This window comes from Neolamprologus multifasciatus, chromosome 10 (genome assembly GCF_963576455.1).
Source record: "Neolamprologus multifasciatus chromosome 10, fNeoMul1.2, whole genome shotgun sequence".
NCBI classification, from domain to species: Eukaryota; Metazoa; Chordata; class Actinopteri; order Cichliformes; family Cichlidae; genus Neolamprologus; species Neolamprologus multifasciatus.
This window is the reverse complement of record NC_140448.1, coordinates 1,090,489-1,116,247: the sequence shown is the minus strand read 5'-3', so window position 1 is coordinate 1,116,247 and position 25,759 is coordinate 1,090,489. Positions and strand designations below refer to the sequence as shown.

At 43.4% G+C, this 25,759-nt stretch overlaps 1 protein-coding gene across 8 annotated transcripts in view; it reads right to left on the bottom strand.

Annotated features, from left to right (window-relative positions):
- Positions 1-25,759, bottom strand: part of ntm (neurotrimin) — a 384,314-nt gene that overhangs the window by 65,761 nt on the left and 292,794 nt on the right. The window lies entirely within an intron of this gene.

Sequence of the window (25,759 nt, the reverse complement as noted above, 5' to 3'; positions counted from 1 at the left end):
TTAACCAGTTAAAGAAAATAGAGGAACAGTTGCGGGAGGAAGAAGCAAAATTATTGAAGAAAGGGAAAGTTAGGACTGTAGATCTGCGTAGGGTAAGCGATGAGAAGGAATGTTTGAAAATGTGGATGAGGGAAGCAGAAAGGAGAGAAAATAAAGCAGCTCTGAAAGAATTACCTAGAGAAGTGCGTGGAAGGGAGGCTGATGCAGAATCTGCCTCAGCGCCTCTTCCACCTCCGTATAACACGGAGAACAAAACATCATTTCCCTGTTCACGCACTGTCTGTGCTTCCCCAGTACAGGCTGTTTTGCAGAGCCTGAAAGCCGATGCGGACCTGGACTCCTTTCCCCCCATATCCCGCTCTGCACCACACGACTCACCGCCAGAAGATGCCAGCGCCAGTTCAGCGACTGAGGAGCGGCAAGCCCGCCAGGAGGAAGCGGAAAAAATGACACTCAGACCCAACAGAGGGCCGAGAGAGGCCCTCCAAGCGCACAGTCACACACGGAGCGCGTCGCGAGCTGGAGAGATGAAAGAGAAAACACAGGGATGGAGGAAAGAGAGAGGAAAGTGGAGAAGTAAGGACAGCCGCCATGGATATTACGTCCTGCCTTTTGCCGCGGATCAGCCTGAATATTGTCCCACTGATGACGACCGGGACGATACGGAGAGTGCAGACAGCAGCGAGGAAGTCGAAAACCTCCAGACTGTGCGGAGAATGCGGAAGTGGCGACAGGCAGGAGGAGAAGACCTGCAGCTCCCGATGGTGGAAGTGGCAGGGCCCGAGGGACCCATTTTAGTTCACAGACCCTGGACACAATCGGACATTGCTGACGCCACAAGTCATCTACCTGACCCTCTCATGTCGGGGGCAAGGTTCGGTGAGCAGCTCCTAATTTTCTGCCAAGAATATCGTCCCACAGGTCAAGAAATTAGACGCGCAGTGGCAGGCAAGCTGAAACCATGCGACCTGAGGAGAATATCACCTCACTTGCCTGATCCTACGCTGAGGATACGACACCTGACCTATGAGCATGGCGAAAACCGTGAATATTGTACTGCAGTAACCCACCTGATGGATAAGCTAAAGGAGGTTTTCCCGGATAAGGTGGACATGTTAAAGATTCAAGCTTGCAAACAAAGAAAGGAGGAATCTGTGGATGATTTCATACATCGCATGACAACTGTGTTTGAAGTTAATGGTGGAATACCCAAAGATGACATGACGGGCGCCTCCGCCTCCACATATGAGCACCATCTCTGCGGCCATATTTTCCGGGGACTGAGACCAGATGTGGCAGCCGAGGTGAGGAGTTCATATGTGGGAGGAGAAGATGAACCTCGGCTAACGGAACTGCGACGCCATGCACGCCATGCTCAGAACCACCTTGACGAAAGAAAACGCAAGAAAGAGGAAAAACAGAGCGCCGACCTCCACAACGCGGCCTTAACGCTGTACAAGACTGCAACGAACCCGCGGAGTGACTTCCATGGTAAAGGCAGCTGGCGCGACCGAGCCCGGGGAGGAAGACGTGATCGAGGACGCGATCGACAACGACGACAGTTTGGAGGAGATCCAGATACCTGTTTTCTCTGTGGTGAACATGGACATTGGAGGCGAAACTGCCCTAGATACAGCCACCCTGGGGGTGACCAGCATCAACGGCAAAGTGACCAGGGCCAGCAGTGGGTGCAGGCGGATTGAGGCCGGGGGGAAAGGACGCCAGAGTACGCTTCAGGCTGTGGTTTGCCCACCTCATCAGAGCAGGGAAGTGAAAATCACACACACATACACACACCCACTGATGTAGAAAGTGTTTTACACACAGACACACACACTTTAAGACAGCACACTTTTGAGCATGTAGAGCAGATTTCTTTGTCACCAGTTGGTACATATGTACATTTAAATACTGCGCCTTATAAACTACTGCCCTTGTATAAAATGTTAGTTTGTAATCAGGAAGTAGAATTTCTTGTAGATTCCGGGGCCACCCACTCTGTACTACGCTCAGATTCTCTCTCACCCCAGCCCGTGCTGGGTGAGAGGTTCACTCATTCTGTATCAGCATCAGGAACTATACAGAGAGAAACTTTCACCGTACCCCTGTATTGTGTAGACGGACAGGGTAGAAAATTCACACACGAGTTTTTGTGTTCAGACCTGTGCCCGGTCAATTTGCTTGCAAGAGATTTGATGTGCAAACTGAAAATAAGTTTAATCTCCTGCTATAATGGCATCACAATCACGCAATCTGACTATGATTATATGATGGTGAAATATGACCCCGTGACTCCAGCTTTCGCTTACGGGTGGAAGCTGGAGGAGGGGCCGCTTGTTACAGAATTCATGCAAGCGACTCGCAACTGCATGCCTCCAGATGTCTGTTTTATGGCTCCTGGAGAGTTGAGTTGCATGTCTCACTTTTCTCTGCATGGGCCTGATGACAGTTATGAGGTAGAATGGTACAGAACCGAGAATGATTTGCTAACTGTGAAATGTATGTTTTGGAGCTCCACATTTGCTGCGCTTGCGATTTCTCTCACCGATGAGCAAAGAAACATGTTTACTATGGATGCATCCGTCCCACATGTCCCCCTGGCAAAAGCTCACAGCTGCCAGTGGGAAGACATGGGAGAATTTATGCACCGGTGCTACCGCGCTTGCGATTGGGAGACTACAGAGAATCCCACAGTACTGTTTTCTCGAGAAATGAAAGCCTACAAAAAGACCATGACACGCACAGTCCAGTGTGTCCGCTCAGTTGAGCTAGTGAACATAGCTGTCGCACACTGTCTGTTTCAAACGACACCTCCTCTAAACTCCTCACACCCCCTGCTGACAGAGGTGCCTGACGGCCTGTGGGCCTCATCTAAGTATGATGTAGGCCTGATTACAGATTGTGAGCCAGTGGTAATCACTCCAAAGTCCTCGTTTAGACCATGCCAAAGACAATATCCTCTGAAACGGGAAGCCATAGAGGGGATTACTCCTGTGTTTGAATCCCTGTTAAAGGCCGGAGTAATTATCCCATGCCCCACCTCTCCGGTTCGCACTCCATTATTCCCTGTGAAGAAAATCAGAGGACCTAATGAACCTGTTGAGTGGCGGTTTGTGCAGGACTTACAAGCTGTGAACAAGGCTGTAATCCCCAGAGCCCCTGTGGTTCCGAACCCCCACACCATTTTGGCCCAAATCCCATCTGACGCTATGTGGTTTACTGTTGCTGACCTGACTAATGCATTCTTCTCTGTTCCAGTTCACCCAGATAGCCAGTTCTGGTTTGCTTTTGAGTTCCAGGGAAAGGCTTACACATTCACTCGGTTGTGTCAAGGCTACTGACTCTCTCGCAGGTACACCGAGCAGTGAAAGCAGCCCTGCCCAGGCCAGCAGAAGGACCCCTGCACCCGTTCAAACCAGGGAACTGGGTGTTAGTGAAGGACTTCAGGAGGAGACACTGGAAGGCGAAGCGGTGGCTGGGCCCATTCCAAGTCCTACTGACCACACAAACAGCGGTAAAGGTTGGAGAACGAGTTACTTGGATCCACGCCAGCCACTGTAAGCTGTTTGGAGGAGAACCACCCAGAACGGAGGAGCAACTAGAAAAGACAAACGGGGCAGAATAATCCCCGCACCTCATTCAGGTAGTGGGCAGTCTACCCTCTACCTGCAACAATGCGACAAGCCAGGAAGCACCTCATCACTGGGGTAGCTCTGATGCTCTTCAGTGGGCTGATGGTTGCCCTCTGGTGGAGCCTCTGGAGAGAGCAGCAGCCAAGCACCATGCCAACATCCAAGGAGGTTCGTGCAACAGAAGGAGCAAACCACGAGATGAGAGACAAATGCCTTACTGAGTATGGCGGGTACATTGAGCTACACTATACGTATGCAACTACCCAGACTTTCAGTTTTGATCTGTGCAATGTGATAGACTGTAAAGGCTATAATGAAAGCTGGAGAGGTTATGATGTTTATTTGTGCATATTTGGACATGGCGTTCCGGGATACCAGAAGTGGTGTCCAAGTTGGAGTTTTGTGTGGTGGCACTCCAGGCCGGGGTACTGGGGAGAACAGGCAAAATCAACAGAGGGTAAGATGAAAAGTAAGAACAGTTTTTTCCTTTGTTAGAGCCCAATTGGCGACTGGTACCGGCCTGAACCCATTACTGCTAACGATTAAGAACCTAAATTGGAACCCATTTTCCAGGAGACCAAACTTCCCAGGACAATGCCACGACTCCAAAGAAGACTCCTTTTATTTAATCATAGGAGTGGACCAGGCCGGTGCAGACACAATGGGCATAATAAAGATTAATCACAGTGGCACTGACAAGAGAAAGCGAGTCTCCCAAGTTGCAGCTTCCCCTATTGCAGGCTGAAGATTACACTGAGGATAGCGAAAGCGAGGATGATTGTGATGAGTGAAATTATTTTCCTGACACTGTAAGAATGATGCATATTGTGAAACCTTTTGAGTGTGCAATATGGCTGATGTAATTAACAGAATGTTAGGAAGAGAAATCCTTGGTACTAGTGATTGAGATACAATCAAGAGGGTGGGAACTGTTGTGGGATTTCTCTTTAGTGTATTGTCCTTTAATGTATTGTCTTGCTTTCATGTTACCTAGTCTAGTATGGGTGGTGGGATTTCTCTTTAATGTATTGTCCTGATGAAATGCTTTCATGTCACTTAGTTTAGTATGTCTGGTTCACACCTTATTCACGCTGGGAAACAGACAGTGAGAAACTGGTGAATGTCTCCCAGGATGGGGAAGCTCACACAGGAAGGCTTGACCCCAGAGTGGGGGAGATTCACACAGATGGTAGAGAGTCTGTCTGGTTAGAGCCAAGGTGTGAACTGAAACTGTAAAAGCCTTTTGTTCTGTGACTGTATAAAAAGGACCTGAACTGTTCATTGTCAGAGACGACTTTCAGTGCCCCCTGACTGACGTCCCTCCTTATGCATGAGATAGCTGAAATAAAGGTGTTGTTACAACTCATCGTGTCTGCAGGACTTGGTAATTGAAATTTCCACAACACTAGCCAGCTGTGTTCTCATGTGTCTCCACTTCCCCTGATCACCTCATGTGTGTATTTAAGTCCTCAGTCTTCCTTTGTTCGTTGTCGCGTCGTCTGTTCAACTTCCCCCATGTTATGCCAGGTTTCAGGACTCTGTGCTGGTCATGGCCATGTTGCTTGCGTGTATATGTTTCATAGTTCTTTGTTGTTCCAGCACAGAGTCCTGTTCATAGTTGTCTCAGTCATATGCATCATTGTCATCTTGTCTTAGCCTTCCCTGTTGTCTGAGTTAAGTGTCAGTTCTTAGTTTTCCCAGTTCAGCTTCTAGTTTAGTCTTGCCTCAGTGCTTTCAGTTGTTTGCCACTTTAATCAGCCCAAATAAAGGCTTGCTTTTCGTTTCAAGTTCAGTACTGTCTCCTCGTCTGTGTCTGCACCTGGATCCTCACACTCCCACACACGGTCTGCCCTCCGCAGACCGTGACACCAAGAGGGCTTTTTGAAGTCATTTTTTAATAATACTGTATAATGGTGCAGTTTTTCACCAGGATACTTTTTTTCCTGAAATCTCAGATGGAAATTTGTCCCACTTGATGATGTAAGTAATTCCACAGGCCTTCCTGCTTCCTGTTATTGCAGATACTAGGGAAGATTTTGATAAATGTAAATTTTTCAGTGGATGTTTGGCTGTATGGTAAGGTGAACACGTCAAATTCTTTTTTTTAAGCATTCTCCCGAGTCACTATGGATGAGTGGTATAATTGTTTAGCCTCAGAATATGTGTTTTGTTGAAACGTGTTACTGATGCCCTCTCCCTTTAGCTGGTTGCCTCTGTCTACATTTCTTCTTGTTTTGACAGCTGTTTTGACAGCTGGTTTACGTTTCTTAGAGATACGGCTCTGACACATTTCTCTAGGGGCAGTTTTTTCACAGGTCTGCAAGCATACACTATCAAGCCATTCCCCCTTTTGTTTTCCAGATGTAACATTTCTCATGATATCTAGAACTACATGACAATACACATGGCTGATATCCGAAATCCACTGCAAAATAATCTCCCCCCTCCCAATCCACTGCCATATTACATATTCATCCTAAAAATAGTCAGGCAGGTTTCCACCTGCTAATGCAAACATTTAAGTACCTGGACTTGTCCGAAATATATATGTTCTCATCACTTTTTTTTCACTGGTCTGAAAGATAATTTCACAATCAGTTAATCCTTTAGGAATGGGATATGATGGTTTAACAATAATATATTTGGACACCAATGTGTAATGGACCTTTTCAAAAGTGAGAATGAGGATGTGACACTCCTGATTGGCAGTGTTTACAGAAGTGAAAATATTTATTTGATTAAAAATAAACAATTTGCGGATGGTTTTGGTATTACATGCAGACATATGGTCTCCAGATGGCAATATAATAAAATCTTGCAATGTTGCTTTTAATTAGCAAGTTATCTGTGGAGGAGACAGAAATGAATATTTGGGAATCTGTGTTTATAATACAAAAATTATTGTGTTGAATTTTTTATTCTCAGTCTTACAAACAACCAATTAACGGTTTAAACATTAACAGACAAGCAATGACATTATGACCAAAGACAGGTGAAGTGAATTAAACTGGTTATCTCTTCACCATGTCACCTGCTAGTGGATGGGATATATTGGGAAGCAAGTGAACATTTTTTCCATTTTTTTGTTGTGTTAGAAGCAGGTAAAATGGCCAAACATAAGGATTTGGGTTACTTTGATAAGGGCCAAATTATGATGGATAGACAACTGGGACAGAGCATCTCCAAAATTGCAGCTCTATTGGGGTGCTCCAAGTCTGCAGTCTAGTGAGTATCTATCAAAAGTGGTGTGAGAAAAGAACAGTGGTGACAGTGAGGAAAACAGAAAGTACGATATCAGATTGTATGAGTGAAAAAAGATATAAGAGAGTACATATGTAAGTCAGCAGAGTACATATGAGAGGGGAATAAGTCCGGAGGTTTTGTAATTTTACTAAACAAAGAAAAAAGAGACCTTGAGTTATCTTCACTAGAACTGATTAAACCAGAATAGTATGTGGATTTGGCTGAAACAATGCAGTCCTTATTAAAAAAAAATCTGATCATTATATATTTCTTTATGTATGGTAAGTCCTGTTTTCTTGAACAGATGTTCCAGTTGGCCTCCTTTAGCTTTGAGATGGGGCAGGTTAAGAGTAAACCATGATAGATAAGATAATCAATAATGGGCACAGTACACAGTACAGTAAGTTCCACACAAATATTTAGTATGTTCAACTTTACAAACTAACTTGTTGTTGCCATCGAACAGTCTCAGTGAGATTCATAAAAATTTAAAGGCATGAAACACAGACATAAACGGATTTAGCTGGATGTCAGGTGCACTACTGTGTCTATAGTGGATAAAATAAAGCTTGAAGTTTGGGTGCCAAGGTGAGCTTGGTTGATGCTTTCTATTCTGTCTCATTACAAGAAGTGTCTGCTTTATTTTTTCACGAGGTGGTTGCGTACCTACATCAAGACAGCTGACAGCAGCTGTAAAATAAGATAAAGTGAGGTAGAGGTAGACTTGTAGAAAGAGACAGCCAAACATTTTACAATCCGTGCTTAAAATATTGCATTACTGATGCCCTTATTGATATGCAACTCTATGTCTTCCATGCTCCTATAACAGAGTTTTGAGGCTGTGTGTCTTAACTGCACTGTCTGTTAACATTTCCGTTTTTGACCTAGCACTGCCAACCATGTATTTATCTCTGAACCATCAATAATATATCTACTATTGTTCCCCTGTGCATGTAGAGTGTAGCTGAATTCCATAGTGCCAAAAAAAAACACGTAGTTAAGCACTGACCTATAGGCTATGTAGAGTTGCAAAGAGTTGGAATGTTTGTTTGTGTATAAGGCACAACTTGTGAATTCCTAGAAAGTATGATGTAGGCACTGCTCAATTTTAAGGATTTTCTCTTGCTTACATGAGGTAATGAAATGTACAGCTACAGTATAAGTGCCAACTGTTTTTATTTTGCAGTCAAACTAAGAAGGGTTGTTTTTGATCCCAATTTGATATATCAAAAATATATACTGGTCTCAGCTTCTTATGATTGCACTGGTATCTAACACCTAGCTTAAACACTGTTGTTTGGAAGTGTTTATATGGCCCAGTCTGTCACAGGGCTAAGACAGACAGAAAACTATTCACAGCAATGGGCAATTTAGAATCATCAATTACCATAAACCCACAAATTGTCTTTGGACCAAAGCAAACAGAGGGACAACATGCATGCCACATAGGAAGGCCCCTGCCACATTGGTGGAGTCCAACTCAGGGCCTTCCTGCTGTGAAGCAAGACTGCCACCATGCCGCCATGCTGTCTATCTTGGCAGCTTTCTGATATAATTGATAACCACGGGGCTGGGGTTGAAAAGGGAGACCCATCCACCTGTTGTCCTCTCAGACATCGTTCCTCTCATGTAAAGAGCACCAAAACCCTTGCCTGCATCAGCCTCCGCTTGCCTCAAGGGTCGTAAGTGTTGCTTCACTTTGTACACTTTCTCATCCCGGTTCCACCCGCAGATTCCTTGTAACACTGGTTCCAAAGCTGCAATCTGCGCACCGGATGTTTCTAAAGTAACTGCGTGCCTCCTCCAACCCATCACTAGCCTTTGCCACGTTTGGGTCTAGCCAGCATGCTACACAAGCACACCGAGAATAATCAGTGCACTTTTCCCTGATCATGATACTGTTAACCTAAAGAAAAGAATAGTAGCATCATTAAACCACTCACAGGTAAAGTAGGTAATGCAAATCATCCTACTAAAATACAAATATATCCTCAGGGTTACCATAGATACTGGAATTTATATGTAAAATACTTTTGACATGTACACATGGCTAAACATTGATGTAAGCACAATCACTGGCATCTGCACTTCATGATGGAAGCAACTGCTTCCACCATGAAGTGCAGATCTTAGCCACACCACAAAAAATGCCCATGAAATGCTTGAAGAACATGATAAAGATCACATACTGTCAATTCAGCCACCAAAATTCCCAGATCTCAGTCTCATCAAGCGACCTTGTTCTCAATGAGAAGACAAATAAAGTGACACGGTCGAATGCCTTCTCCAAGGGAAGACTAGTTGGGCAAACTCCCATGCGTGCTCAAGTATCCTTGAGAGGATAAAGAGCTGGTCCAGTGTTCCGTGACCAGGACGAAAACCACATTGTTCCTCCTGTATCTGAGGTTCGACTAGTGGACGAACTCTCCTTTCCAGCACCCTGGCATAGACTTTCCCAGGGAGGCTGAGGAGTGTGATTCCCCTGTAGTTGAAACACACCCTCCGGTCCCCCTTCTTAAAAATGGGGACCACCACCCCGGTCTGCCACTCCAGGGGTACTGCCCCTGATTTCCACACGACATTGTAGAGGCGGGTCAACCAGGACAGCCCTACAACGTCCAGAGCCTTCAGGAACTCGGGGCGGATCTCATCCACACCAGGGGCTCTGCCACCAAGGAGTTGTTTAACTGCCTCAGTGACCTCGCCCTCAGAAATTGCCGGGTCATTCCCCTCATCCCCAGATTCTGCTTCCTCCTCGGAAGACGTGTCAGTGGGATTAAGGAGGTCTTCAAAGTATTCCTTCCACCGCCCAACAATTTTCTCAGTCGAAGTCAGCAGCGCTCCACCAGCACTATACACAGTGCAGGTAGCGCAGGCACCCTCCTGAGACGGCTGACCGTTTTCCAGAATCTCTTTGAGGCAGTCCGAAAGTCTTTTTCCATGGCCTCTCCAAACTCCTCCCACACCCGAATTTTTGCTTCAGCCACTGCCCAAGCCACATTCCGCTTGGCCTGTTGGTACCTCGGAAGTCCCACAGGCTTGGTTAGCCTGTGGGACTTCCGAGGCAGCTGACGATAGGACTCCTTCATTCTGGTGGCTCCCTTCACCTCTGGTGTCCACCATTTGGTTCCGGGGTTACCACCATGAGAGGCACCAACCACCTTGCGGCCGCAGCTCAATGCAGCAGCTTCAGCAATGGAGATGCTGAAAATGGTCCATTCAGACTCAATGTCCCCAGTCTCCCTCAGAATGCTGTTGAAGCTCTGCCGGAGGTGTGCATTGAAGATCTCACGGACTGGGGGCTCTGCTAGCCATTCCCAGCACACCCTCACTACGTGTTTAGGTGCACCAGGTCTGTCCAGCGTCCTCCCCCGCCACCTGATTCACCAGGTGGTGATCAGTTGACAGCTCAGCCCCTGGACACTCAGTTATCCGAGTGTCCAGAACATATGGTCGCAGGTCTGGTGATACGATTACAAAACCTCTCACCAGGGGCAACTTCAGACTGAGACAGAGTCCAGCACCTCTCCAGGAGACTGGTTCCAGAGCCCAAGCCATGCGTAGAGTTGAGCCCGACTATATCTAGCCGGTACTTCTCAACCTCACGCACTAACTCAGGCTCCTTCCCCACCAGAGAGGTGACATTCCATGTCCCGATTACCAGTCTTGGTAGCCGAGGATCAGTCCGCCAGGGCCTCCGCTCCTGGCCGCCGCCCGGCACACAATGCACCTGATCCCTACGGCACCTCCTGCAGGTGGTGGGCCTGTGGGAGGATGGGCCCATGTCCACTTTTCGGGCTGTGCCCGGCCGGGTCCCATGGACTATGGCCCGGTCACCAGACGCTCGCCCCGGTAACCCTATCCCAGGCAGGGTAAACTGTTCCCTCGATGTTTTCCTCATAAGGGTTTTCGGAATCACTCTTTGTCTGGTCCCTCACCCAGGACCAATTTGTCCTGGGCGACCCTACCAGGGGATAGGGACAACCCCCTGGTAGCCCCTGGACAACATAGCCCCTGGGATCCCTGGGACACAAAAACCCCTTCACCACGATAAGGTAGCGATTCACGGAGGAGATTTTTTCCTTGCCTAATTTATTTATTCGTTTTTTAGCATATTAACCTTTAAAAAATATGCTTCAGTTCACATTTTATTCCAGAAATTCAGTAACCAACATATAAACATCATTTGTGCAAAGAAAAATTAGAGCACTGTCAATGCATAAATACCCAGACATTGTACAAAAATGTCCAATTTTGGCACATATTGGACACCATGTCGGTTGAATTTGTTAGTTATTAAAGAGCAGAAATTATTTAATTTTATTAACAAGCCTAAAAATGCTTGTTTTTTAATATTTTTGAAGAGTTAACCACACATTCACATTGCAATGGGCCTTTTCTGCTGTGTGCATGGAGCGTTTAATTGGCCTCTGGCCCTTTAATTTAATTCAATTTTATTTTATTTATCACCAAAATCAAAACAACACTCACCTTTAGGCGATTTATATTGTACAGTAGATCGTACAATAATAGATACAGAGAAAAACCCAACAATCATATGACCCCCTATGAGCAAGCCCTTGATAACAGGGTTCTTGCTGATCGGAGCTGGCTTGGCCCTGGCTTATCGGAGAATTAAGAAAGTGGAACCGGCTGTTCAAACCCCCACAAGGCTGCCCGCTCGGATTGAAACGATGGGACGAGGTGCGGCTTCTCAGAAAGGGCTCACTGAGTTCATGGTTAAGAACTTGGAGGCACTTACGGCCGCAGTGAATACTCAGAATAACACCTCTGAGCGTATATTGGATTACATCAGGGAAGAATCCACTCAGAACAACACCTCTGGGCGGAAGCTGGATTACATCGTTGATCAGTTGGCTGCGGTTGTGAGGTCTCAGAATCTGCTCTGTGAGCAAAAGAGTGAAAAACCACGGAATTGAAGGTAAATTACATCATGGAGAAACTCGCAGCTATCCAACAGGAGATTGAGAGACCAGTGTCGGTGTCGGAGTGTTAAAAACAGCTTGAGATTCTCATGAGTTGTTTGTAAAAGAAAAATCACCATTATAATGAGGCTACCCCTTTGGCCCCAGCTGTGGGCTCAAGGCTGGAGTTGAACAAAAACTCCCTGATAATGACTGTGTTGAGTCTGTTCCTTCCCATTCCATGCAAGGCCACCTGGGTTGGCTGGTAGACTGTTTACTTAGCCTGATAGGGCGGAGGACACTGTCTCAGCTGAATTATGGACACGCACACACATACATTTACACTGATAAGCACTCACACATTCCCCCTCCCCTTCCAATGCCTGGGTCTGGGCCCACGCTGGAGAGTCGGCGCAGTGGAAGGATGGCTGCTGTGTTGCCTGGGATTACTCCTTATCCCCTACCCAACCCTGTTGCTGGTCACGTGCTCTATAATGTTGTACTGTGGACATTTATGTGCTTTTTGTGCAGAGGAGTTTTTTTGTTTCCTGTTCTCATGCTGTCCTCTATAGCCCAGCATGAGCAGAGGTCTCTTTTTTTCCTCTTGTACTTTCCCATTGTAATGTACATTTCAGTGTTTTTTTCTATAATGCAACCGTTCTCTGACTTGTATCCCCATGTGATGTCTGTGTTGTGTGTGTATGGTCGGGGGGCGGGTTCATTCCACTGCAGGGCAACCTGCTACTGCATGTGGCAAATAAAATTTGAACTTGAACTTGATACTGCCTAAGGGAAGCATGTATAATGTAAACAGAATTGGTTCTAGCATTGAACCCTGTGGAACTCCATAGTTGACCTTAGTCAGTGTTGGGGAGTAACGGAATACATGTACCGCTGTTACGTATTTAAAATACAAAATATGAGTAACTGTATTCTGTTACAGTTACCGTTTAAAAAGGTGGTATTTAGAATACAGTTACTTTGTTGAAATAAATGGATTACATGGCGGTACTTCCCTGTTTCATATTGTGGCGGGTCAGGACTGTTTGGGTTTTGTTTGACAGCTACGTTCTGTTGTTCCAGGCGGCAGCATTGCGGTTGCCATGGTTACAGGGTGACGCTCTCTCTCTGCGTGTTTCCTGGGTGAGAGAGCGCCTGTTGTTGTTGTTGTGCTAAGCTAATAGGCAGAATGCTACAGGTATAGCTCTAAAGAATGTAGCATCATAGGCAGTGTAGTCCGTGCTGCAGGGAGAATGGACTGCCATACACGTTATGTGTCTGTGAGCGAGGGAGGGAGAAAAAGGAAAAGTACGAGCTGTCATGAGCAAAAACGGGAGCTGGAAGCATGTAAATATAATAATAACCACTGCAGCCAAGAAGAGTGTCTGACGAGCCCAGTTGTAAGTAAGCTATTAAGACTCGACTGTACACCGTGTTCGTGTTTTCCTCCAAAAACAATAAGTTCCGTTGGAGCAGCCTTTCAACGCCTCTCTCTGTCTCTCGCTAGCAAAGTTGACCCAGACAACAAAGTAAAGCTAGTTTTCGGCTACGAGCCCGACACAGAACCCACCGTATTAGCCAGAGGTCCTTTACTACGGTTCGGAGCTGCGGACCTTTAGTAACAGTAATAAATCACAGCAATAGTACATTCATGTAGCTGTAAACAGCATGATAATATATTAAGTAATCCAAAGTATTCAACATACGTTACTGTCATTGAGTAACGTAACGTAATACGTTACAGAATACATTTTGGGGCATGTATTCTGTATTCTGTAATGGAATACCCAACACTGACCTTAGTGTCTGAAGAGGACTCTCCATTTACATGCACAAATTGGAGTCTATTAGATAGATATGATTCAAACCACTGCAGTGCACTACCTGTAATACCTACAGCATGCTCTAATCGGGCTAATAGAATATTATGGTCAACAGTATCGAACGCTGCACTGAGGTCTAGCAGGACAAGCACAGAGATGAGTCCACTGTCAGAGGCCATAAGAAGATCATTTGTAACCTTCACTAAAGCTGTTTCTGTGCTGTGATGAACTCTGAAACCTGACTGAAACTCTTCAAATAAGCCACTCCTCTGCAGATGGTCAGTTAGTTGTTTGACAACTACTCTTTCAAGGATTTTTGAAATGAAAGGAAAGTTGGAGACTGGCCTATAATTAGCTAAGACAGCCGGGTCTTGGGATGGCTTTTTAAGTAAAGGTTTAACTGCAGCCAGGAGGGAAGCTGCAGAGCGGCGTGTAAGACTGCACCTCTTTAAAATCTGTCACTTTGGTTTCTTTTAGCCAATTTTCATGATTGACACCTGTTTTTAATTGTTTGAACCAATAGGATTACAGTAACAATGCCACGTTCACATCACTTCAACCAATCAGAAGTTGCAAGGACAAACCCCCGTTGCCAAGTACAAAACTAGTAGCTGTAGAAGTGCCATATGTTTTACAGAAACATACTGCAGCTCTAGAGACCACAACTTAAAAGGGTACATATCAGTTATAAAGTAAAGATTTATGGTCAGAAAAACGTTTGCACAATTTCAACGTGTTTTATGTGACAAAAGAAGATTAAGAGTATGCCTATGGCAATGCCATTTGTAATTTGTAATAAATAGGTACAACTGCAGTCCTGCGGTATGCAAGCTGTTGATTTTTTGTTTTTTCCTTGTAATGACCTATTTTCATTTCAGCATTTGCCCTACTCTTTCGTGTATTTTTTTTTCAACTGTATACAAGTTTGGAAAGATCAAAGGAGAAAGTCACTTAAGGGCTTTAAAGGTATGTGAAAATAAATGAAAGGGAATGTTTTCTCACAAGACATTTGAATGTTGCATGTTTCAACCCTTTTTTAAGTTTGCATCTATAGTTATAATCAATGCAACCACCTTAAAGCACTTAAATGCAACTTCAGTTTTCAATACAGCAAGTTTTATGTTCTCCCTCAATAGCATGACTTTGAATGCAGAATAATAGTAAGACCAAGGTCTGATGACTGCACACAAATTTCATTCAGCAATCTTCTCTGGCACAAAGGATGAATACAGAGCAGTTTACCCATTGCCCCTGAGGCATACTGTAAAGAATTTCAAAAGATTAATATCACATTCAGTAAAACAGTCATTCTTCAGATGTAGTTAAAAACGAAAATAAACCTGCAGTCCTAACCCTAACAGATCATCTGGGTTGATGGATTAATGTTTAAAATTAGGATTTGAGATAGCGATGTAAAATGTAAATAAAAAGAGAGATTGGCAGATGTTTTAGTCACATTAGAAGTGTTTAAACTGAGAAAATATATAATTTTAAGAAAAGACATGGTCATTCCAAATATGATAGCAACAACACATGCCAAGTTGGCATGAGGGCAACAAAAGGTTGAAATGTAAGTGGTAATAAAAATGATGAGCTGAAGGAATGTTTTGCAATTATAACGTATTTTCTCGTACTATAAGGCATACTTAAAATCCTTTAATTTTCTCAAAAATCGACAGTGCGTCTTATGTATGAATTCTCGTTGTGCTACTGACCTTGAACCCATTTTACGTGGTATATGGCACTCAAAAATGTGTCAAAAAATATTTTAGTACGACTTTGGTAAGTTACGAAGCCACACTGCTTGATCTTTACGATTACTGTAGTCAAGAGCCTCGCAGAGTAATCCAGGTCCAAACCCTGCTGCAGTTCCCAAAGTCAAACGAACACTGCGGCATCACTGAGAGTTAAAAACTCTCTAAATTCTTTCATCTTTAATAAAATGACGAGTGTTGCTGCTTTACCAGGTGTAACGATTAAGTTTAACATCCAGGCATTCATGAAAACAGAATTGATTCCATTTAATGGCATTAGAAGTTAGCGGGAAATTCCCTCACTAGTTTCCACCTAAACATGACATACCATGTTCTGACTGAGAGATTTCGGAAAAAATCTGCTATCACTTCCAACATAAATGAAAACAAGAAAAATAAACAGCAGTGATGTTTGTAGGGTTACTGAAGTTGGACTACCTGTTATATAATGATGTGCTACATGATCTCTTGCAACACAGCTATGTTAGCATAACATAAACACAGTGAAGCTAGAGGATGAACGCTAACTTTTTTCCACTCAATAAAAGTTAACGTGAGGTTTTCCGATGGTTAGGGACAAATACAATCACATGGCAGGACGCTGTGAATGGACCAAACTTCAGTCAGGCGAACAAATAAGATAATTCATTCACAATATGACCTTAGTCATTAAAACACTGCAACAACATGGGAATAGAGCAGCTGCGAGAAAAAAAAAAAAAATTTAAAAAACGCATACAGCATACATAAATTTAATTTTTTATTTATTTTTTTTAAGGAAATTTATTCAAAACCAAGGTTGGGATTTGAGTTGTCAGAGTGTCTGTGTTGAATGTAGAAATTCACTCTGACAGCCTCTGTCTTTGTAAATGTAAGTAACTGTGTGTTAATGCAAGCGTTGAAAAACTGCAGATAGTTAGATTAACAGCAACAGTATTTTGTCTCTATCTCCCATTGTAGAAATTAATCTCGTGTAAACAATAACGTGGCACACAGCGTGACGTCAAAAATGGTGCGCACCTTTGACGTTGCGTGAGCAAATATCTGTTTTACTCGTCCACACCCAAACACAAAAACTGAGTTTTCGAAAATCTCCACCCTGGCAGGAGTAATTTAAAATCCCCGTGTTCAGTGACCCAAAACGCTGTTTACATGTAGACGAAAGGCAAAAACACATAGAAAAATCTGTGTTTTCAAAAATACCCGTGTGGACGTAGCCTAAGCTTATATCTGAAACTCAGAAGACATGTTAGTCTTTCTAAATAAGAACACAAGTTGCAGATGGTATAGACATTTTTTTTCACAACACAAGTTAGCAAAAGGGTGATGATATATTCTGTCAAATTATCATCAGTAATTTAATTCAAGATGACTCATTACCAAGTGTGCAAGAACAGACAGGCAGATCTCTCTATTCAGAAAGACAACCAGGCCATGACATGTTTTGTTTAACATAAAAAAATATTGCAGATTTTCTTGCTTGAGGTTAGGGTGAGTTGAGAAGAAATTAGCTAACATCTCAGCTAGGGGTGGGTTTTGATTATTGATTTTCCAATTAAAATCGATTGTAGCTTGAATTACATGATATCAATTCATTAAAATCCTGAATCGATTTTTAAATATTCATTTATTTTGCCCGAAATGTCCGAATCTCAGGTTAAACCTCACAAAATTTCGACAACCACCAAACAGCTAAAACAGTAAATGGACTGAATGGTAAATGGACTGATTCTTATATAGCGCTTTTCTACTCTCCCGGAGTACTCAAAGCGCTCTATACAACAATGAAAGCAGGTAAACGGATTCTCCACAAAGACGTAAACAAAATCACTGAGATGTGGTGGGGGCAGGTCAGCGACTAACCAGAAGGTTGGTGGTTCGATCCCAGGCTCCTCCAAGTCTGCATGCCAAATATCCTTGGACAAGATACTGACCCCATGTTGCTCTCCGATGCATCCATCGTAGTGTGAATGTGTATGAATGTTAGATAATAAGCACTTAACAACTTGTGTGAATGGATGTGATTGGGTGAATGAATTAGTTGTATCAAGCGCTTTGAGTGCTTTGAAGGGACCCTGTGAATCGCAATCGTATCGATTCTAGGAATCAGTGGCGATACCCGGTCCTAATCTCAGCTACAATAGAGCAAAAAAATAAATAAAAAATCTGGCAAGCAGTATTGTGCACAATACATCACGAGTCACATGAACAAAGCAAGATTCAAAAAGTAATTAAAGCATCAAACAAGTGCAAACCATAAAAGAAAAAAAAAACATGAATGCCCAACATGGCCTCAGGCTCATGCCTAAGGACTGAAACTAGACACCATGTGCTACAGTGGTACTCGTCTGAAAGCAGTTTTGTTGTTGTTGAAGTGGATTGGCAAGTACAGCCAGCTGTGAGCTTGGATCAGGGAATAGATTTATCTCTGTTGGTAAATTATACAAACAACTTTATTTTAAAAACATTATATGGCAGATTTAGTGCTTACGTTGTCTTATGTTTGACTAAATTAAATTATTTTTCACAATTAATGACAAGAAATGATAGTTTGTCTGATTTTTCCAATAATTGCAGGAGGTTCAGAAGTGTGTGATGGGTTAATTAAGACTCTGGGGAAACAGGTAAACAGTGAATCTGCTTGACACAGTGAACATTCAAAGGTAACTTCAGCTGCCCTCTGCAATAATTTCACAGAAGATTGTCTCCACATGCTAATTCTACCCTTTAATATTTCAGCCTCAGTTTCATCCCTCTGTTTAATAAGCTTGAAATTAAAGCAGCAGCACATGCTGGCCAATTTTACAAGGGAAATGATAAGACCCAACAATGAGAAGGAAAGCGAGTCAGGGGGTTACATCAAACAACAGCCAAATCAAAGCAGAAGGTTTAAAGTCACTTTCTGTGGGTGTGAGACTGAACCAGAGGTTAACTAGACGCCGATTCCACCTCTTCTTGTTCTAAATAACTCTTTCTGTATATTTTGTTCCACCCTGTGAACAAGTAGAGTATAAGCATGCATAAGTGCAAGCTTTATAAATAATTAGCAAATAAGTAAAATAAGCAAAGAATTATTTCTTTTTCTTGTTTACATTAGTATTAGTTGAATTCAAATATAGAAATAAATATTTTTTAAGATTAGGATGATGCAAAAGACAATATCTATATAAATAACTAAATACACACACATACACACACTAAAGTAGACATATATTAAAATATACCAAAGTAATGGATCTCAGCAGCACCACTGCCATAAACCTCATTACTTGTCAATTAAAATATGCATCCATGCTTTCTATTACTGCCATCTTGTGGCCACTGTCAGATACTGTGGCTCAAAGCTGTGCTTCTTTCAGTCTCAAAGAAAACTGCAGCTACCTATGTTTTGAGGGTGTGTCCGTCTCCCATTAGCAATGACTCGATTTGGGGAAGCTAAGAAGCCAGCAGAACAATCATGAAAGATCCCCACAAGGGTACAACAACTTCAAATTTCCAGCCAATCAGCTGCATCTTCACAAAATGGAAGTTCCTCTCAGGCATTGTACCAACCAAGCTGAGTAGGCGCATGAGTCGATGCATGAGCATAGCTTCGAAGGGCATTGGGATCAAACCAAAGGGCCAAAGCACCAGCTCGTGGTTGAGAGAGAAATAGACTAGAATTCTAAGCCCACCCAGGCAGACCAGTCTGAGCACCGTCTGAGATGACTATGACTCAAAAAGAAAGTCTACGACATGGATTCTGCTGACTCCAGTTTACCATGAAGTCAGCAGAATCCAGGTGGAGTGAGATTACTGTGAGATTGTGGTGAAGAGAAAGCTAAGCGCAAAAGCGAAGTTGTTGATTTTTTTCTTTTACCTTTTTTTTAAACTGTCCTTTACAGCAACATTAGTGAGCAGAATCATGCTCTGAATATACTGTTATTCAAAACACATTGCTTTGCTAAGAAGAGCTCTTTAAACTCTCTGTAGGCTACTCTATTTTTTCATTGTTATTCACAGTACTGTAGATGTGTGGTTTATGCCAGCCTTAAAGGTTAAGAGAGGCATAAAAGATAAAGAGACAAAAAGATAGTAGAAAAGGGTGGCAGATGGGCACCGGTTTAGCTCAGCCCATTGAGCAGGTGCCCATTCCTTATGGCTGAAAGTGGCCGGCCCGGGTTTGAGTCAAACCCGCGGCCGCATGTCTTCCCCCTTCTCTCTCTGTCCCAGCTTTCGTTGTCGTTTCATCACTGAATCTATCAAAACAAAGCTGAAAAAGGCCTAAAAAGCACAATGAGTCACCAACTGCTGCATCTGTAAGAAAACACATACTGGAGAAAAAAAGCAGACACATAAACGTACATATCTTGCTGTGTCCTGTGTGCAATCTTAAGTGACTCTGTATGTGTCTTTGTCAAGAAACATACTTGTGCTAGACCACAACAATGCTCCCTCCAGGGGAGACTGAGCAAAGCCTAGAAGACACAGGCTGTCCACAGACACCCAAGAGTCACATCCTGATTGTAAACACATGGTGTGTCCATTATAGGGAAGAGGGAGGGCCTAGAAAGAGCCCTCACAGCAAAAGGACAAGAGCCCCAGAGAACCAGAGGCAATGGACAGCCGACCTCGCCAGAGGGCACCCATCTCAGCATAGCCAGAGTAACAGTAGAATTGTTATTCCTTCACATAGAAAGAAAGAAGCCTGGTGAGGTGGATTGAATGCCTCCTGGGCATGTCTTACCAGATTATATCATCAGCTAGCCTAGGAATGCCTTGGCATTTCCTGGGATGAGCTGGAGGATGTAGATGGGGAATGAGATCTGGACTGGATAGATGGATGGATGGAAGAAAATAACATTACAGAAAAAAATATTGAGATAACTACTTACTGTATACAAATATCCTGTTATAGCTTGTTTTTCATGTTCTCTTCTATGAATTTTAATAAAATGTGTGTGACCCTTGTTTAGGGTTTGTTTTTGTGAATGTTGATTTTATGTTCATGTATAAACCCCAGAAAGAATAGCTAAAGCTAACTTTATCTGTGATCCTAATAAAACAATCAATCATAGCTTTCAGAACGAATTACTAAACCAGTGCGTAAGAAGTAAATTTATAGCTATTTTATTTTACTGTAGTATATTTTTCATTTCAAATTAATCTTTATAACATTACGATATTTGTTGTGTCATACTGTATTGGATAAGCCACAAGCCATTACACTTAGTTGTTAGGTTTAACTTAATTTTTTAACTGTTGTAGGAAAGGAATTCCCAAACATTTAGGATGAATAAAGTATATCATCCAACTTCAGGTTTTCCTTTTTGAAATCTGAAAATTGGAAGCTGACTATTTAAATCTATACAACAAATGAATTTGTTCAAGTCTTGATTAGATTGGCTTGGTTTAGCAGCTAAACATCTGTGTGTGGATTTATGGGTTAAGCATTAAGTATAAAATTACAACCAAGGCAAAGTTTTATGATGTTTCTGAACAAACAGGGGCACATGTGCTTTTCATATGAATGTAACATTAAAAAGAAAGAGGAATTGAAGGTTTACTTTCTTTTCTGGTTGATCGTTTTGCACAGATTAAGTCGCCAAGCTGAGGTGCTGTATGGAGTATTTAAGTTCATGAAAATTTAGGAATTTTAGCTTTGTGAACAAAGCTAGATATACTTGTGTGTCGCTAGAAGTCTATGCTGACAATATTGCAATGTTTAAAACTGGATGCTCAGTCAAGACAGCTAAATAAAAAAAATTACTATGTCTATCATGCAAGGCTGTATCACTGCATTAGTATGGACATAACAAAGCTCTGAAATAAGGATTACATAACTTCAAAGAGTAGGAGTTAGATAAGATGGTGTTTGGAATAACAGCAAACCGCAGCTAATTTGTTTCCCCTTTATATTTATGTTCTGTGGCTTGAGATTTAAAAAAAAAAAAAAAAGCTGAAATTGTTCCGTTACAGATAAGTCTGTCTCACTTACATGCTGTGTGAAAGAGAGCAATGTGATAGCCTTGTTTTCTCAGGCTATTTGTACTTCATTCAGTACTTTTTTTTTTTTGGAAAACAGCAGCTTTTTCACAGGTGTGGTTAGCTTTTTTCTCAATGAAATAATTTATTTTGTAATGACTCAAGTTATCAATTTTTTCTTGATAATCTGAAACACGAGACAGGAACTGGCTCTGTGTTTTTTTGGTGTGTGCCCTTTTGTTTTTTTCCTTTTCTCTATCGGTAGGTACACTTGGGGTGGAGCCACTGCGGGTGAGGTGTTCAGTCAGCTGTGTTGGATCCTCTTCATTAAGGCAGCATACTAATAAGGCAGTCGATGTGGTAGTTCTTCACCAGATCATTACTTCAGCTTCTGATGCAATGTTTGGTCTCCCTGGTGTATTGTTTTGCATCCAAGCTCCTTTTCCTAACTGAGTTTTTTTTCCCTTTTGATTCTTTCAGTCATCTGATTTTTCCTGTTCCTGGATTTGTGCTGATACTCTCAGAAGAACTGTCTAAACAGCTCGCTTTTCACTGCCATCACGCATTCCAACTTACCTCCCTCCTCAACTTACCGCTTTGTTTCGGTACAGTGTGTACATTAGTTTTGTAGTTATTTTTTCCATTCAGTTCCAGTCATTTTGTGTAGTTAACTCTGGTCTCCTTCCTATTTCAGATTTTGTCCTGAAAATCGACCAAAATCAAGTCTTGTCCTTTATATTTTTTCAGCTCCTTGGGTCCATCTTTTGGCTTAATCTGATAGTGACAAATATGCAAAAAAATAAGAAACGAGGAAGGCGGCAAATATTTTTTTCCTATATTCTAAGGAGCTTGAAAAACAAACGTCTTGAGTTCTTTAAGTTTCCTTGAGGCATTTCACCTCTCATCAGAGAAGCCTCTTCAGTTTTAAGAGCAATTGGAGGAGAGTCCCAGATTTCAGCCAAGGTCTGAAAACGGGTCTAGGTAACAATCGGCTAAGGTTTCGGGTGAACCCACTGTGAAAGGTAGCCCACACTCTATTATGTGATTTACTCTGGAACTTATACCAATTGCTCTTAGAACTGATGAAGCTTCTCAGATGAGAGGTGAAACGTCTTCAAGGAGACTTAAAGAAGTCCAGACGCTTTTCTTTCCAACCTCCTTAGGCTACGATGACCTGGATAATTGAGAACCTTCACAGACACTTTTTTATAGCATTGTTATATGTTATACCTACTCATTACACCAAAATTAAAATGTATTTAGCTTATTTTTATTTATATGGCACCAAATCACAACAACAAAACAACAAAAACTCTATATCTTGATGCATGCTCAATCATCCAGGTAAGTAAATCTCCAAAAGTAGATTCGGTTCACCTGGACGTAGCGTTTTCAGTTTTCATCCTGGCCAGGGAGGAATGCTGGTTTGAGCATGGAGTCAAGGAGGCCATTTACGTGAAAAGGGAAAGACCAATCAAGGAGGGGGCCTAAGGGTACATCTTTCGCCATCTTAAAATGCTGTGATTGCAGCCAGTCCCCAACTCTCTGCGAATGGTACTTACGGCCATTGGTCAGTGGTTGTTGATCAATGGTCATGAGAATTTGCATGATTATGATGAAGGAACTGACCTCCCAGCCCATTGTTGCTTCAGTGTTGCTAGTTTCAGTCATTATGCAAATGTACTGTTTAGAAGATTGGGGAAACCTGCAGTGAACTGTCACTTGGATGAGTGACGAAACGTTTCTCCCACTGAAAACGCTATGTCCAGATGAACAGAATCAACTTTTGGAGGTAAAGTCTCTACAATAATACAAAGAAAACAGAGAAAACCCCAAAAATCAGAAGAAACCCTATGAGCAAGCATCACAAATGTTCATTTGTTAATCACCAACAATAAGACACACAGGCCATATTACATGAGTGTTTGGTTCTAAATCAGACATCCTAAAGAAATGGTCAGGGTGCAATAACTGGCAGGAGCAATCAAGCAATGTAATAACCAGCAGCTCAAAACTTTCATGGTCTGGGCGAGTCTCAGTAACTTTCCACAGCATCACCTCTCCTCCTCTGGATGGAGCCCTTCTTGCCCCTCCCCATTCCTCAGCTGCAGGCAATTATTCTGGCAGTATATAGGAGCAGCACACACGAGTCCTCGCCAGATTGTCTGTTAACCTCAGTTAGTTCACAGCCTCATGTTTCTGTGTATCTCTCAGTGTGCATTACTTACCTCTCTCTTCCTGTCTCCTAGTCGGTACCTGGACTCGTCATCCAAACCCTGCCATAGCCACGCTTCTGGATTCTGGTCAGCTGCTGCTTAATCCTTTTCGGGCAAACTGACATTCTCACCTGCCTGCCTCCCTGCGCACCCGTATAGGACTCAGTACTCGCCCGGACCTCGCCTCACCTCCACCTCCAGCTTATCCCCGCCTGTGAACACTGCCCCTGGTCTGCCACAGTTTCCACCTGCCCCACTCCAGCCCTCAGCAGTTTAGTGAACTGACAGTTCCATGCTTTGCCTAAGCCCCGCACTTCACAGACACCACGCTTTTGCACAAAGCTTAATCTTGGTTTTGTCTTGAGGAATTCTTTATTCTTGTAAATAAAAGTTTATGTTTTTGCAAATCACTTCAAGCCTCCGGTCTTTGGTTCTGTGCATGTCCATTCCACTCCACGGGACTCTGAGCCTTGACAGTACAATCTGGCCACTCTTATGGACTCAGCAGATCCAACCCGGACCGCTATTGCTAAGCAAGGCACCATTATTGGCAGTCACGAGCAGACACTTGGTTATCTCTTAGCAACTGTTAGTAACCTCTCTGACGAACAGGCGAAAATGCAGTCCGCGATTCAGGCTGTTCAAGCCTCCACTAATGAGCCCACTCCAGGTACGTCCGCGAAGGCCTCCGCTACACCTCCGCCGCCTCAGCCTGTCGCAGTTTCTGAATCGCCACTTATGCCAGTGTTCCACGATGCTGCTTCTCCGGAGCCAGAGCCTTTTTCCAGCAATCTGGAGGGCTACAGCGGCTTTCTCCTCCAATGTGAGTTGGCATTTGGCATTTGAATGACATTTGCTCACCCGACCTCGGTGTGCAGCTCGGGACAGAAATTGCTGAATCTCCGTCAGGGCCGGCAAAGCATAGCTGATTTTCTGATCGATTTCCGCTTCGGCAGCGGCGATGCGGAAATCGTCGTCTACAGTGTGGTCGTCTCTGGTCGTTTCTGCCCCAGCGCCGCTTCCGGCTCTGCTATCCGCTCCCACAGTCCGCTCGGAGAATGTGGAGTCGGAGCTGGAACCCATGCAGATCGGGCGGTACCAGCTGACGCCGGAGGAAAGAGAGAGACGCCGCCGGTCGCACTCATGTTTCTATTGTGGCTGTCCTGAACATCTTATTTCCTCCTGCCCTAAGAAGGGAAAAGGAGCCGCCCGCTGGTAGATCCGGGGAGTGGAAAACGGCATTTAACACTCGCTTAGGTCATTTTGAGTATTTGGTTATGCCATTTGGTCTCACAAATGCACCTGCAGTTTTTCAAAACTTGGTTAAGGATGTGCTTCGGGATTTTTTGGATTGCTTTGTCTTTGTATATCTCGATGACATCCTGATTTTCTCTAAGAATCTTGAGGAACACAGAGTACATGTCCGGACTGTGCTCCAGCGGCTGCTGGAGAACAAATTATTCATCAAAGCTGAGAAATGTGAGTTCCACTCTCCTTCGGTGTCGTTCCTGGGTTACATCCTCACAGGGGGGCAGGTGAAGACTGACCCAACTAAGGTTAAAGCAGTCGTTGAGTGGCCTGTTCCAACATCGTGGAAACTCTTACAACAACTCTTACAACTCTTACAACATCCAATTTCTATCGCCGCTTCATAAGAAATTACAGTCAAAAAGCCGCTCCCCTTACCCGCCTTATATCTTCTAAACTTCCCTTCATCTGGAGTCAGGAGGCTGATGCTGCCTTTTCTAAGTTGAAAGAACTATTCACGTCTGGGGACAACACGTTGTGTTGATCCGTCCCGATCTCAGTAAACAATTTGTAGTTGAGGTGGATGCATTAGATGTTGGGGTGGGGGCGGTGTTGTCCCAGTGCTCTGGCTCGGCCGAAAAGCTTCAACCTTGCGCCTTTTTTCGCGCTGCCTCTCCCCAGCGGAGAAAAATTATGACGTTGGGGATAGGGAGTTGCTCGCGGTCAAACTAGTGCTAGAGGAGTGGCGGCATTTTCTTGAGGGCGCTGAGCATCCCTTTATTGATTGGACTGATCACAAGAACCTAACTTACCTCCGCACTGCTAAAAGACTTAACTCACACCAGGCCCGCTGGTCATTGTTTTTCAATCGGTTTGACTTTTCTATTTCCTATCGACCAGGATCCCGCAACAGTAAACCGGATGCCCTGTCCCGCCAGTTTGACCTGGCAAATG